Source organism: Mauremys reevesii, linkage group 1 (assembly GCF_016161935.1).
Source record: "Mauremys reevesii isolate NIE-2019 linkage group 1, ASM1616193v1, whole genome shotgun sequence".
NCBI lineage: Eukaryota > Metazoa > Chordata > Testudines > Geoemydidae > Mauremys > Mauremys reevesii.
The window spans coordinates 125969094-125981367 of NC_052623.1; the positions used below are offsets into that span (position 1 = coordinate 125969094).

The window sequence follows — 12274 nt, forward strand, 5'->3', positions numbered from 1 at the left end:
CGGCCACACCCCCTAGCCCAGAGCCCGCATCTCAAGCCCCTGCCCCAGCCCAGTGAAAGTGAGTGAGAGCAAGCAACAGAGGGCGGGGGGCTGGGGAAGGATGTTTGTGCCATTGGACAGTTGGCACCCCTATGTATAACACAGGCCATAGAACTTCCCCAGAATAATTCCTAGAGCATGTCTTTTAGAAAAACGGCCAATCTTGATTTAAAAAATTGTCAGTGATCCAGAAGCCACCACAACTCTTAGTAAATTGTTCCAATGGTTAATTAACTTCACTGTTAAAAAGACTATGCCTTATTTCTAGTCTGAATTTGTCTAGTGTCAACTTTCAGCCACTGGATTGTGTTATACCTTTCTCTGCTAGTCTGAAGAGTTCAGCATCAAATATTTGTTCCCCATGTAGATACTTACCAATTAATCAAGAAAATATGCAGTAAAATAGTAGTGCATTCTGAAGCTACCATGCAACTGGCTCTCCCCCACCAGCCACCTTTAGACTGTTCCGTCAGGAGAAGAAAAACATGCAAAAGTGATCCTGAACAAAACTTCTCCTTGGGCTGTCCCAGGTAAAAATTGCCCTGGCTCTACACTTTTGATCCAGTAGATCCCTGATCACCTGGTGAAAGATTCCTCATATGACTGGATCAGGTTTCTTCCCCCCTCCACCCGCTTTCTCTCCTTTACATGAAGCCAGGGAAGAGAGTAATATAGTGAGAATTTTGTGATGAAAGCTTAAAGGATGTGAAACAAATAGAAAAGGTAAAACAGAAAGAGTGGGCTGGCAATCAACATGTAAATACTGCTTTAGTTTGGAAGCGGAAGAATGAGGATCAGATGAGAGACTGAAAAATGAAACAAATGTGTGTTACTCCTGCACCAAAAAATTAAAAAATTCTGCACACAATATTTTTAAATTTGCAAAATTTTCCATATTTTATTTGTCGAAACAACATAGTATAATCACACCAGTTTCAATTATTTTGGTAATATATTTCAAAATACTTGTCAGCAAGTAGGTCTGTAACAATACAGACAACCCCACATTGTCTGCAGTCAGCCAGAGCCCCAGCTCTGAGCAAGGCTGAAATCTGTTATTTCCGCCAAAAGGAAGCATTTTGGTGGAAATCACAAATTCTGCGGGAAACATTAATTCTGCACAAACTCTTCATTGTGCAGTGGCACAGAATTCCCCCAGGAATACATGTGTGCATAGAACTTAGCAGCGATCTCATAAATACCTACTACTATTGGAAAGGTACAGCATGGAGAACATGGGTCTTTCACCGCTTAGGAATCACATTCAAACCCTAACTTAGGCCCCAAAACAATTTATTTATTCACATCAAACTTACTGCACAATTTGCAGCACCCTGCCAAAAAAAAAGGTGTAGGACTGGAACAACAGGTGAGTGTACTGGCAGAGCTGTGCTGGGAAACTTGCACAACACTGCCTATACCTAACTCAAGCTATTTCACCAGCACTAGGTTCATCCACAGAATTAAAATCTAAGGTAAGGCTAGAGTCTTACAGCTCAGTTAGCAACACTATCACTGAGTAGACCAATGCAGCTGAACAGTCATAAAACGCCAATTACTCAAGCAAGTGAGAATGAAGATGTGCCGCATAAGGAGATCAAAATATAGATAAAGTCTCAAAATATACTTCCTGAAACTGCATGAAAAACTGTTTTGTCAGGGCTACACTAGAAACAAAACTGTTTTCGATATCTGTTTAAGGGGAAGCCGTTGCTGGGAAAAATAAAATAAAAGGAAAGTGTTGAGAGTAACAGTTCAGTTTCCTAATACAAACCACAGTCAGATAGCTCTGAACCAAGAAAGGGCAGGCTTTTGACACTTGTGGCCCAAGTACTCTAAAAAAACCCTCAAAAAAACCCAAATAAGTCCCCTTGATCCCCAGATGTTCTGTTTCAAATAGAACAGTCACATTCTTTCCAGCACTAATGGATTAAATTATATAAGAAGCTCTCCTCTTTACTTCAATCTTCTATCTGCAGAGTAAATATTTTAGTCTGTTTGCTTTAATGAAATGTTCTCAAACGTTCATTTTAAAAAGTCCACCAAAGCACAAGCAAAGGAAAATCCCCCGCCCCGCACCCCGACTTCATCTTTCCATTCACTTAAATAGTGCATTGCAGAGAAAACTCTACTTGGGAGATATGCTAGGTAAAAGAAAAGCTTCCTGTTGCCCATTCAGAGTTTTGCTAGAGAAACACAGGAAAGCATGTTTTTCAAGACCTGCATTGCCTGATTCTACGACAGCCTGTGCCCGGTGACTTCAGTTCTCCTGTCTGTCGCATACTGCTGCAATTTCATACATTCAACTGCTTTGGAGGTGACAAAATAAGAGTGAAAAATGGTATCGGAATGCTTTGTTCTGCTGATCTAGATACCTAATGGATTGTAATGCTTCCACGAATTAAATACTTTTGTTCACCATTCTGTCTCAGGCTTTAACTCTCATTAAGAGAATAAGATGTGGAAGAGGAACAGGCATCTTCCTGTTTAGTTTTGACAAGTTTGCAGATTGTGTGAAGGAAGATTCTCACTTCCTTCCCATCAACAACTAATAAGCAAACTGAGCATCAGTATCTGGGTATGACATGTAAAACAGCTGACACAGGGCTCATCTACACAAATAATCTTACCCGATCAGCAGATTGGTTTCTATAAAGTAAGTCCCCAATCATGTTACAACATGTTGGTTTTACAAAAGGTAGATCATGCCAAACCAACCTGATCTCCTTCTTTGAGAAGGTAACAGATTTCTGAGACAAAGGAAACGTAGTGGATCTAATTTACCTCGATTTCAGTAAGGCATTTGATACAGTTCCACATGGGGAATCACTAGCTAAATTGGAAAAGATGGGGATCAATATGAAAATTGAAAGATGGATAAGGAATTGGTTAAAGGGGAGTCTACAACGGTTCATACTGAAAGGCGAACTGTCAGGCTGGAGGGAGGTTACTAGTAGAATTCCTCAGGGATCGGTTTTGGGACCAATCTTATTTAATCTCTTTATTACTGACCTTGGCACAAAAAGCGGGAATGTGCTAATAAAGTTTGCAGATGACACAAAGCTGGGAGGTATTGCCAATACAGAGAAGGATGACCTTGTAAACTGGAGTAATAGTAATAGGATGAAATTTAATAGTGAAAAGTGCAAGGTCATGCATTTAGGGATTAATAACAAGAATTTTTGTTATAAACTGGGGACGCATCAGTTGGAAGTAATAGAGGAGAAGGACCTCAGAGCATTGGTTGATCACGGGATGACTATAAGCCGCCAATGTGATATGGCCGTTAAAAAAGCTAATGCAGTTTTAGGATGCATCAGGCGAGGTATTTCCAGCAAAGATAAGGAGGTGTTAGTACTGTTATACAAGGCACTGGTGAGACCTCATCTGTAATATTGTGTGCCGTTCTGGTCTCCCATGTTTAAGAAGGATGAATTCAAACTGGAACAGGTACAGAGAAGGGCTACTAGGATGATCCGAGGAATGGAAAACCTGTCTTATAAAAGAAGAATCAAAGAGCTTGGCTTGTTTAGCCTAACCAAAAGAAGGCTGAGGGGAGATATGATTGCTCTCTATAAATATATCAGAGGGATAAATACCATGGAGGGAGAGGAATTATTTAAGCTTAGTACCAATGTGGACACAAGAACAAATGGATATAAACTGGCCATCAGGAAGTGTAGACTTGAAATTAGATGAAGGTTTCTAACCATCAGAGGAGTGAAGTTCTGGAACAGTCTTCCAAGGCAAGTAGTGGGGGCAAAAGACATATCTGGCTTCAAGACTAAGCTTGATAAGTTTATGGAGGGGATGGTATGATGGGATAGCCTAATTTTGGCAATTAATTGATCTTTGACTATTAGCGGTAAATATGCCCAATGGTCTGTGATGGGATGTTAGATGGGGTGGGATCTGAGTTACTACAGAGAATTCTTTCCTGGATGCTGGCTGGTGAGTCTTGCCCACATGCTCAGGGTTTAACTGATCGCCATATTTGGGGTCGGGAAGGAATTTTCCTCCAGGGCAGATTGGCAGAGGCCCTGGTGGTTTTTCGCCTTCCTCTGCAGCATGGGGCACGTGTCACTTGCTGGAGGATTCTCTGCACCTTGAAGTCTTTAAACCACGATTTGAGGACTTCAGTAGCTCAGGCATAAGTTAGAGATTTGATACAGGAGTGGGTGGGTGAGATTCTGTGGCCTGCGTTGTGCAGAAGGTCAGACTAGACGATCATAATGGTCTCTTCTGTCCTTAAAGTCTATGACTCTATGTTTTGGTCTTGTCCATGTAGATGAGCCAAAACTGTGTTTCAACCCAGGTATAGAATCATACCCTGGGCCCCCTGCATCCTGTGCAATAAGTTACAAAGTCTGGAAGAACAGTCTCGTCCAACTGAAAGAAAGGAGGTATAGGTAGGGAACAGGTGAGGCTTTTGATATTCAGGAAGATGTGGGTGTTTGATTGTTACTAGCAAAGGGATAAATTGCCACTTTCCCTCTTCCCTATGGGCAGGTGCAGCGGTAACTACATTTGTGGAAGGGGAAAAAAACTACCTTCCCCACTGTATCCCTCCCCAATATTTGTCACTACAGCCAGCATATACTGATGCCTAGTTTGCTTGTTAATTGTTGATGGGAAGGAAGTGTGATGTTTCCACTAAAAAGATAAACAGTAAAATAAGTTAAAGGTAACCTAAAATTATTTTTTTCAAACTGGACTAATGTCTTTAACAGGCTGGCAGTGTTTTCATGAAGCTAAGCACTGCCTCTTGTTAATGGATGTTGATCCTGCTGAGAGAAGGTTAAGTGGAATTTAACCAGCTGGCTTATTATCGCACCTGGCTTATTATCCCACCTAGATATAGACTCATAGACTTTAAGGTCAGAAGGGACCATTATGATCATCTAGTCTGACCTCCTGCACAATGCAGGCCACAGAATCTCACCCACCCACTCCTGTAACAAACCCCTAACCTATGTCTGAGTTATTGAAGTCCTCAAATTGTGGTTTGAAGACCTCAAGCTGCAGAGAATCCTCCAGCAAGTGACCTGTGCCCCATGCTGCAGAGGAAGGCGAAAAACCACCAGGGCCTCTGCCAATCTGCCCTGTAGGAAAATTCCTTCCTGACCCCAAATATGGCGATCAGTTAAACCCTGAGCATGTGGGCAAGACTCAGCAGCCAGCACCCAGGAAAGAATTCTCTGTAGTAACTCAGATCCCATCCCATCTAACATCCCATCACAGACCACGGGGCATACTTACCTGCTGATAATTTGGCAATTGATCTTTGATTAATTGCCAAAATTAGGCTATCCCATCATACCATCCCCTCCATAAACTTATCTAGCTTAGTCTTAAAGCCAAATATGTCTTTTGCCCCCACTACTCCCCTTGGAAGGCTATTCCAGAACTTCACTCCTCTAATGGTTAGAAATCTTTGTCTAATTTCAAGTCTAAACTTCCTGATGGCCAGTTTATATCCATTTGTTCTTGTGTCCACATTGGTACTAAGCTTAAATAATTCCTCTCCCTCCCTAATATGAATCCCTCTGATATATTTATAAAGAGCCATCATATCCCCCCTCAACCTTCTTTTGGTTAGGCTAAACAAGCCAAGCTCTTTGAGTCTCCTTTCATAGGACAGATTTTCCATTCCTCGGATCATCCTAGTAGCCCATCTCTGAACCTGTTCCAGTTTGAATTCATCCTTCTTAAGCATGGGAGACCAGAACGGCACACAGTATTCCAGATGAGGTCTCACCAGTGCCTTGTATAACGGTACTAACACCTCCTTATCTTTGCTGGAAATACCTCGCCTGATGCATCCTAAAACTGCATTAGCTTTTTTAACGGCCATATCACATTGGCGGCTCATAGTCATCCTGTGATCAACCAATACCCCGAGGTCCTTCTCCTCCTCTGTTACTTCCAACTGATGTGTCCCCAATTTATAACTAAAATTCTTGTTATTAATCCCTAAATGCATGACCTTGCACTTTTCACTATTAAATTTCATCCTATTACTATTACTCCAGTTTACAAGGTCATCCAGATCTTCCTGTATGATATCCCGGTCCTTCTCTGTGTTAACAACACCTCCCAGCTTTGTGTCATCCACAAACTTTATTAGCACATTCCCGCTTTTTGTGCCAAGGTCAGTAATAAAAAGGTTAAATAAGATTTGCCCCAAAACTGATCCCTGAGGAACTCCACTAGTAACCTCCTTCCAGCCTGACAGTTCACCTGGTAGATGGAAGTGGTTGTCAATTGAGAGAGAATCTAGGGTGTGATCTGTGCAGTCCTGATCTAGAAACCTTAGGAGCAGCTTGGGAAGGCTGCTTGTATTGAACTTTGTTATTGTTAATTTATTTGTTAATAAATCCACACCCCACACAGGGCAGGGGGCAGGCTCTGAATCTACATGGTGGACTTTGAGAGAAGGTTGGAAAAGGTACTAGTCACAGTGTTCTTTTTCGCTTAAAGGTAGTTTGAGTTTTTCTGGGTTTGGGGAAGAGTTTGGCTACCCCACTGCACTTTTTCTTAATCTAAGGGCTTGTCTGTACTTGAAATGCTACAGTTTATATCCTGGAGTTTTAGACAATCTATTAGGTAGGCTACGCCCAGATATGTGAGCACCTTGAAAGTAAGAACCGAGACCGTGAACTGGACTCACTAATCTATGGAAAGTCAATGTAGAGAGCAGAGGACAGGTTTGATGTGCTTACATTAGCCCACATTACTAAAGACTGTGGGGCCACCTTTACACATTTAGGGCTTGGCTACACTTACAAGTTGCAGCGCTGGTGGAGGCTTTCCAGCGCTGCAATTATACCCCGTCCACACTTGCAGGGCACAACCAACGCTGCAACTCCCTGGTTGCAGCGCTGGCTGAAAACCCATCCCGGCAGGGGTATAAGGAGTGCAGCGCTGGTGATCCAGCGCTGCTCAGCAGGTGTGGACACTCACCAGCGCTTTAATTGTCCTCCAGGGAATAAGGAGTTATCCCAGAATTCCTGTTCAGCCACTCTGCTCATCAGTTTGCACTCTACTGCTCTTGCCTCAGGTGACCCGCCCTTTAAATGCCCCGGGAATTAAAAAAATCTCCTTCCTGTTTGCTGCAGCCAGGTGTGTGTGGAGTGCAATCAGTTAATCTTTCCAGGTGACCATGCCTCCACGCGGCAAACGAGCCCCAGCATGGACAATGGTGAGCTGATGGACCTCATCAGTGTTTGGGGGGAGGAATCTGTGCAGGCACAGCTGCGCTCCAGCCGTAGGAATTACGATATCTTTGAGCAGGTATCAAGGTCCATGCTGGATAGGGGCCATGATCGGGACGCACTACAATGCAGGGTGAAAGTTAAAGAGCTGCGGAGTGCCTATTACAAAGCCCGTGAGGGCAATCGCGATCCGGAGCTGCCCCACGACCTGCCGCTTTTACAGGGAGATGGACGCGATACTTGGGGTGACCCCACTGCCAATCCCAGGACAACGTTGGACCCTTCTGAGCCGGCTGGGGGACAGGAGGAGGAGGAGGAGGCGGAGGCGGGGGGGGGGAGGAAACCGCGAGTGAAGCTCCTGGGATGGGGGAAGACACCCCAGAGTGGGCATGCAGCCAGGAGCTCTTCTCAAGCCAGGAGGAAAGTACCCAATCGCAGCAGCCAGCAGTTGCAGAAGGACAAGCAGAGGAGCAGGTTACCGGTAAGCGGCTTTTATTTTCTGGGTGGAAATGTTTCTGGAGAGGAAGGGGGGTTATGGCTGCATGCATGCCAGACTAGATGTGGAATAGCCCGTTGATGTGGTCTATCACGTCGCGGTAATCTGCTTCAGTTATCTCAGCAGAAGTTTCATCCAGAGCGTGGGCAATATGCCTGCGCAGGTTTATAGGCAGAGCCACTGTGTTCCTTGTCCCAGTCACGCTGACGCGTCCGCGCCACTGTGCTGCAGTGGTGGGGACCATTTCTGAACACCGGCAAGCCGCATAGGGTCCCGGGCGGAATCCACATTGCTCTAAAAGAGCCTCCCGCTGTTCCCTAGTGACTCGTAGCAGGGAGACATCTTCCAGGATTAACTCCTGTGAAAAATGTTGGGAGACTCTTTAGTGAAGAGATAGGGAGATAGTGAAGATCACCACTGAGCTGCATCTTCACTCAACCCCTCTATCACTCCAGATTACCCAAGCAACCAGCTCCCTCTATCAATCAAGCCCCATTTCTCCTCTATAAGCACCCCTCACTCACCATTTCGTGGCTTCTGTCGTGTTATGCGTGTGGTAAAGAATGCTAAAGTGAGAACTCCTCAGTGTAACAATTCATGTCTGGAGATAGTGGATACAATGCTGCCCTGTTAAATGTTGTCATTTCTGGTTTCTACAGTGACCTTGACTACTGGACTGAGCAGATGTTCCACAGCACAGAGGCTTCAAAATTTGAGAAAAAATCCCCGAAAGAGCAAAGAGGACATGCTGAAAACTGTTCTTCATCACTCTGCTAGAGAGAGTAAGGAATTGAAGGAGTGGAGAGAGAAGGAAAGCAGGATCCGCAAGAGAAATGCAGTGGCCAAGAGGAAAAGCACAGAGCGGCTGCTAAGCATCCTGTCACGCCAAGCGGACTCTATCGAGTCACTCGTTGCCATGCAAGCAGAGCACTACCGTGCTACTCCCCACCCCGTCCCAAAGCTTTTTGCCTTGTGCCCCAATGTCAGCTCAAACCACCTTTCCCCAGCATTCAGGTTCTTACCACCACCAGCTGCCTCCAACACCTGTACGTTCCCCAACCAGCCCTGATACTACCACCACCCTTACCCTCTGCACTCAACCCCCATCACCATGCAGTATATGCACCCTGAAGTGCAGGATTCATTAAACAGCACTCCAGACAGGACATATGCAAACTTGTGACTGTACAGTTCACCAACCCACACCCCTGCCCTCTTGTGTTCATGAAATGTTGTGTGTCTGTCTGTCAAGGAAGTTTTTTTCTTTTCAATAAAACAATTCTTGGCTTTGAAAACAGTCTTTATTATAGCAGATAGTGAAAGATACCTTAGCCCAGTAAAGAAAGAGGCACTGCAAATCATTTTAGGGGTAATAGAATAACAGTGTAAACAGTGCAATTCACTCCCATGCAAGGCAGCAAACATTACTGTTGGCTTTCAGCCTCAAATTCTTCCCTCAAGGCATCCCTAATCCTTGTAGCCCTGTGCTGGGCCTCTCTATTAGCCCTGCTCTCTGGCTGTGCATATTCAGCCTCCAGGACTTGAACCTCGGTGGTCCATGCCTGACTGAATGTTTCACCCTTCCCTTCACAAATATTATGGAGGGTACAGCAAGCGGATATAACCGCGGGGATGCTGCTTTCCCCCAAGTCTAGCTTCCCATACAGAGATCTCCAGCGAGCTTTTAAACGGCCAAAAGCACACTCCACAGTCATTCGGCACCGGCTCAGCCTGTAGTTGAACCGGTCCTTGCTCCTGTCAAGCTTCCCTGTATAGGGTTTCATGAGCCAAGGCAGTAACGGGTGCGGGGTCTCCAAGGATCACAATGGGCATTGACGTCCCCTACTGTGATCTTCCTGTCTGGGAAAAAGTCCCTGCCTGCATCTTCCTCAACAGGCCACTGTTCCGAAAGATGCGTGCATCATGCACCTTTCCAGGCCAGCCTGTGTAAATGTCAATGAAACGCCCGCGGTGATCCACAAGCGCCTGGAGAACCATAGAGAAATACCCCTTACGATTAACGTACTCTGATGCCAGGTGGGGGGGGGGCAGAATAGGAATATGCGTCCCATCTATCGCCTCCACAGTTAGGGAAACCCATTTGTGCAAAGCCATCCACAATGTCCTGCACGCTCCCCAGAGTCACGGTCTTTCTTAGCAGGATGCGATTAATTGCCTTGCAAACTTGCATCAAAACGATTCCAACGGTCGACTTTCCCACTCCAAACTGGTTCCCGACCGACCGGTAGCTGTCTGGAGTTGCCAGCTTCCAGATTGCAATAGCCACCCGCTTTTCCACCGTCAGGGCAGCTCTCAATCTTGTGTCCTTGCGCCGCAGAGTGGGGGCGAGCTCAGCACACAGTCCCATGAAAGTGGCTTTTCTCATACGAAAGTTCTGCAGCCACTGCTCGTCATCCCAGACTTCCATGACGATGTGATCCCACCACTCAGTGCTTGTTTCCCGAGCCCAAAAGCGGCGTTCAACGGTGCTGAGCATTTCCGTGAATGCCACAAGCACTTTAGTGTCACACGCGGCAGGAGAATCGATATCGATATCATCGTCAGACTCCTCACTGTCACTTTGGAGCTGAAGGAATAGCTCGACTGCCAAACGTGTTGTGCTGGCGACACTCATCAGCACAGTCCTCAGCAGCTCGGGCTCCATTTGCCACAGAAATCGCGATTCACACAGAGAGTAAAACAGAAAGACACAATGGCGCCAAACGTTGCCGGAAAGAGTGAATGCTGGGATGTGAAGCGATGCACCACGGGGCGTTGGCACACAGGAAGCGGAATGACCCGCACACTTCCTTCCCCTTCCCACAATACTCAGCGCCAAAATGGGACGAGGTGCTCTGTGGGATAGCTGCCCACAATGCACCTCTCAATACAGCGCTGGAAAGTGCTGCAAGTGTGGCCACACTCCAGCGCTGGCCCTACACAGCTGCATGACCAGCGCTGTAACTCCCAGCGCTGCAATTTTCAAGTGTAGCCAAGCCCTTAGTTAAGCAGAAAGGGACAGTCCTCCTCCCCTTTTGAATACCACTTAATGTAAATTAAATGGTCATCTGACTGCAAAGTTAGCACCTTAATGAAACAGATGGGTGAAATGCAGACCTCTCAGAACCACTGCTTGAGTCTCTCTGCATATTCAGCCAGACATCTCTGCATCGATTTACTTGCTCGGGGATAGCAGACTGTTGCAACACTCCCCCTGATTTGTTGAGCCTTCATGCTAGTTGCTGATATGAGGAAGGACAATGCAATATACTAAGTGTACTATGGAATTTTTAGCGCCTCGCAGTAGGATCCATGTTCCCACTTAAGTGTGTGGCAGGCTGGTGCGCTTTAGATTTACACCCCATCTTGCCAGACACAAAATTTGTGTAGTCTGACCTGCATAATCACCCCCCCTTCTTTTTTTAAGGCCAAAAGTCTATGAATGAATCATTACTTGGAGTCTTTAAACTGAGATTGAATATCTTTCTGAAGATATGCTCTAGTTCAGCCTCAGGTTATTAGGCCTGATAATCTTAATTTACCTGTCAGAGAAGACTAAATCCCTCCACTGCAGCAATTACTAGATGAAATTCTATGGTCTTTGTCATACAGGAGGTCAGACTAGATTAATATGATTGTATCTTCTGGCCTTAAAAATCTTTAAAAATGTGGCTCCCAGCCAGGAGCCCCGTCCAAGGCAGTGGGGGGTGGGAGCTGGGCTCTAGCTGCCCAGCTTTCTTGTCAGTTTCAGGGCTCCTGCTCTGAAATTGACAAGACAGCCAACAGCTAATGTAAGTAATGCAGTGTCTATGCAGATATTGTGAAACCCTAACTACGCCTCTGGTGGAGGTGGAGTGATTATGTCGGTGTAGTAGGGCATTTACATCAGCAGGAGTGAGGCTGTAGTGTAGACACTGACGGTTGACGTAAGCTGCCTGTGTAGTGTAGACCAGGCCATAGTCTTTAATGTATTTATCTGAACAATACCCCTGGTGAGGTAGGGAAGTGCCATTATCCTCATTTTACAGACGGGGAACTGAGGCACAGAAAAACTAAGTGACTTGCCCAAGGTCACACAGGAAGTCTGTGTCAGAGCAGGGAACCAAACCCGATCTCCCGAGTCCCAGACTAGCACCCTAGCCACTGGGCATCTTCCCCCTTTGCACAGCTAATGCAGTATCTATTGTCCAGAATATAAAGATATATTTCAAAATATTTTCCAGCCTTAACTAATTACAAAAATAGCTTTTCTTGTACTACTGGGTCCGCAGGGCTCAAACTGGAAAGAGCAGGGGAGAGGTACACAGCAACACAGCTCTCACAAGCTGTCATTTTGCACTCAAGAATTTAAGCTTTCATTTTAAAGTTAAAAAAAAATAACCCTCATGGTTGTGAAAGAAATCTTCAAAACGTGAATGTGCCATTGCTTATGTAGGGATGCTTGCCTGAGCATGAAACAATGGCAGAGAGCTGCAAACAGCATTTGTTCATCTCAGTAAGGTGTTAGAACAGATTCTCAAAGATG

The 12274-nt window shown here is 45.5% G+C and overlaps 1 protein-coding gene across 5 annotated transcripts in view; it reads right to left on the minus strand.

The window, feature by feature from the left end:
- CYFIP1 (cytoplasmic FMR1 interacting protein 1) overlaps positions 1 to 12274 on the minus strand; it is a 128380-nt gene that overhangs the window by 96984 nt on the left and 19122 nt on the right. The window contains exon 1 of one of the 5 annotated variants that reach the window (XM_039525725.1): positions 7003 to 7016. The exons of the other annotated variants lie outside the window; for them this stretch is intronic. The gene's annotated coding sequence lies outside the window, so the exon portion shown is untranslated. Of the gene's footprint in view, positions 1 to 7002; positions 7017 to 12274 lie in introns of those variants that run through there. 5 annotated transcript variants of the gene reach the window in all.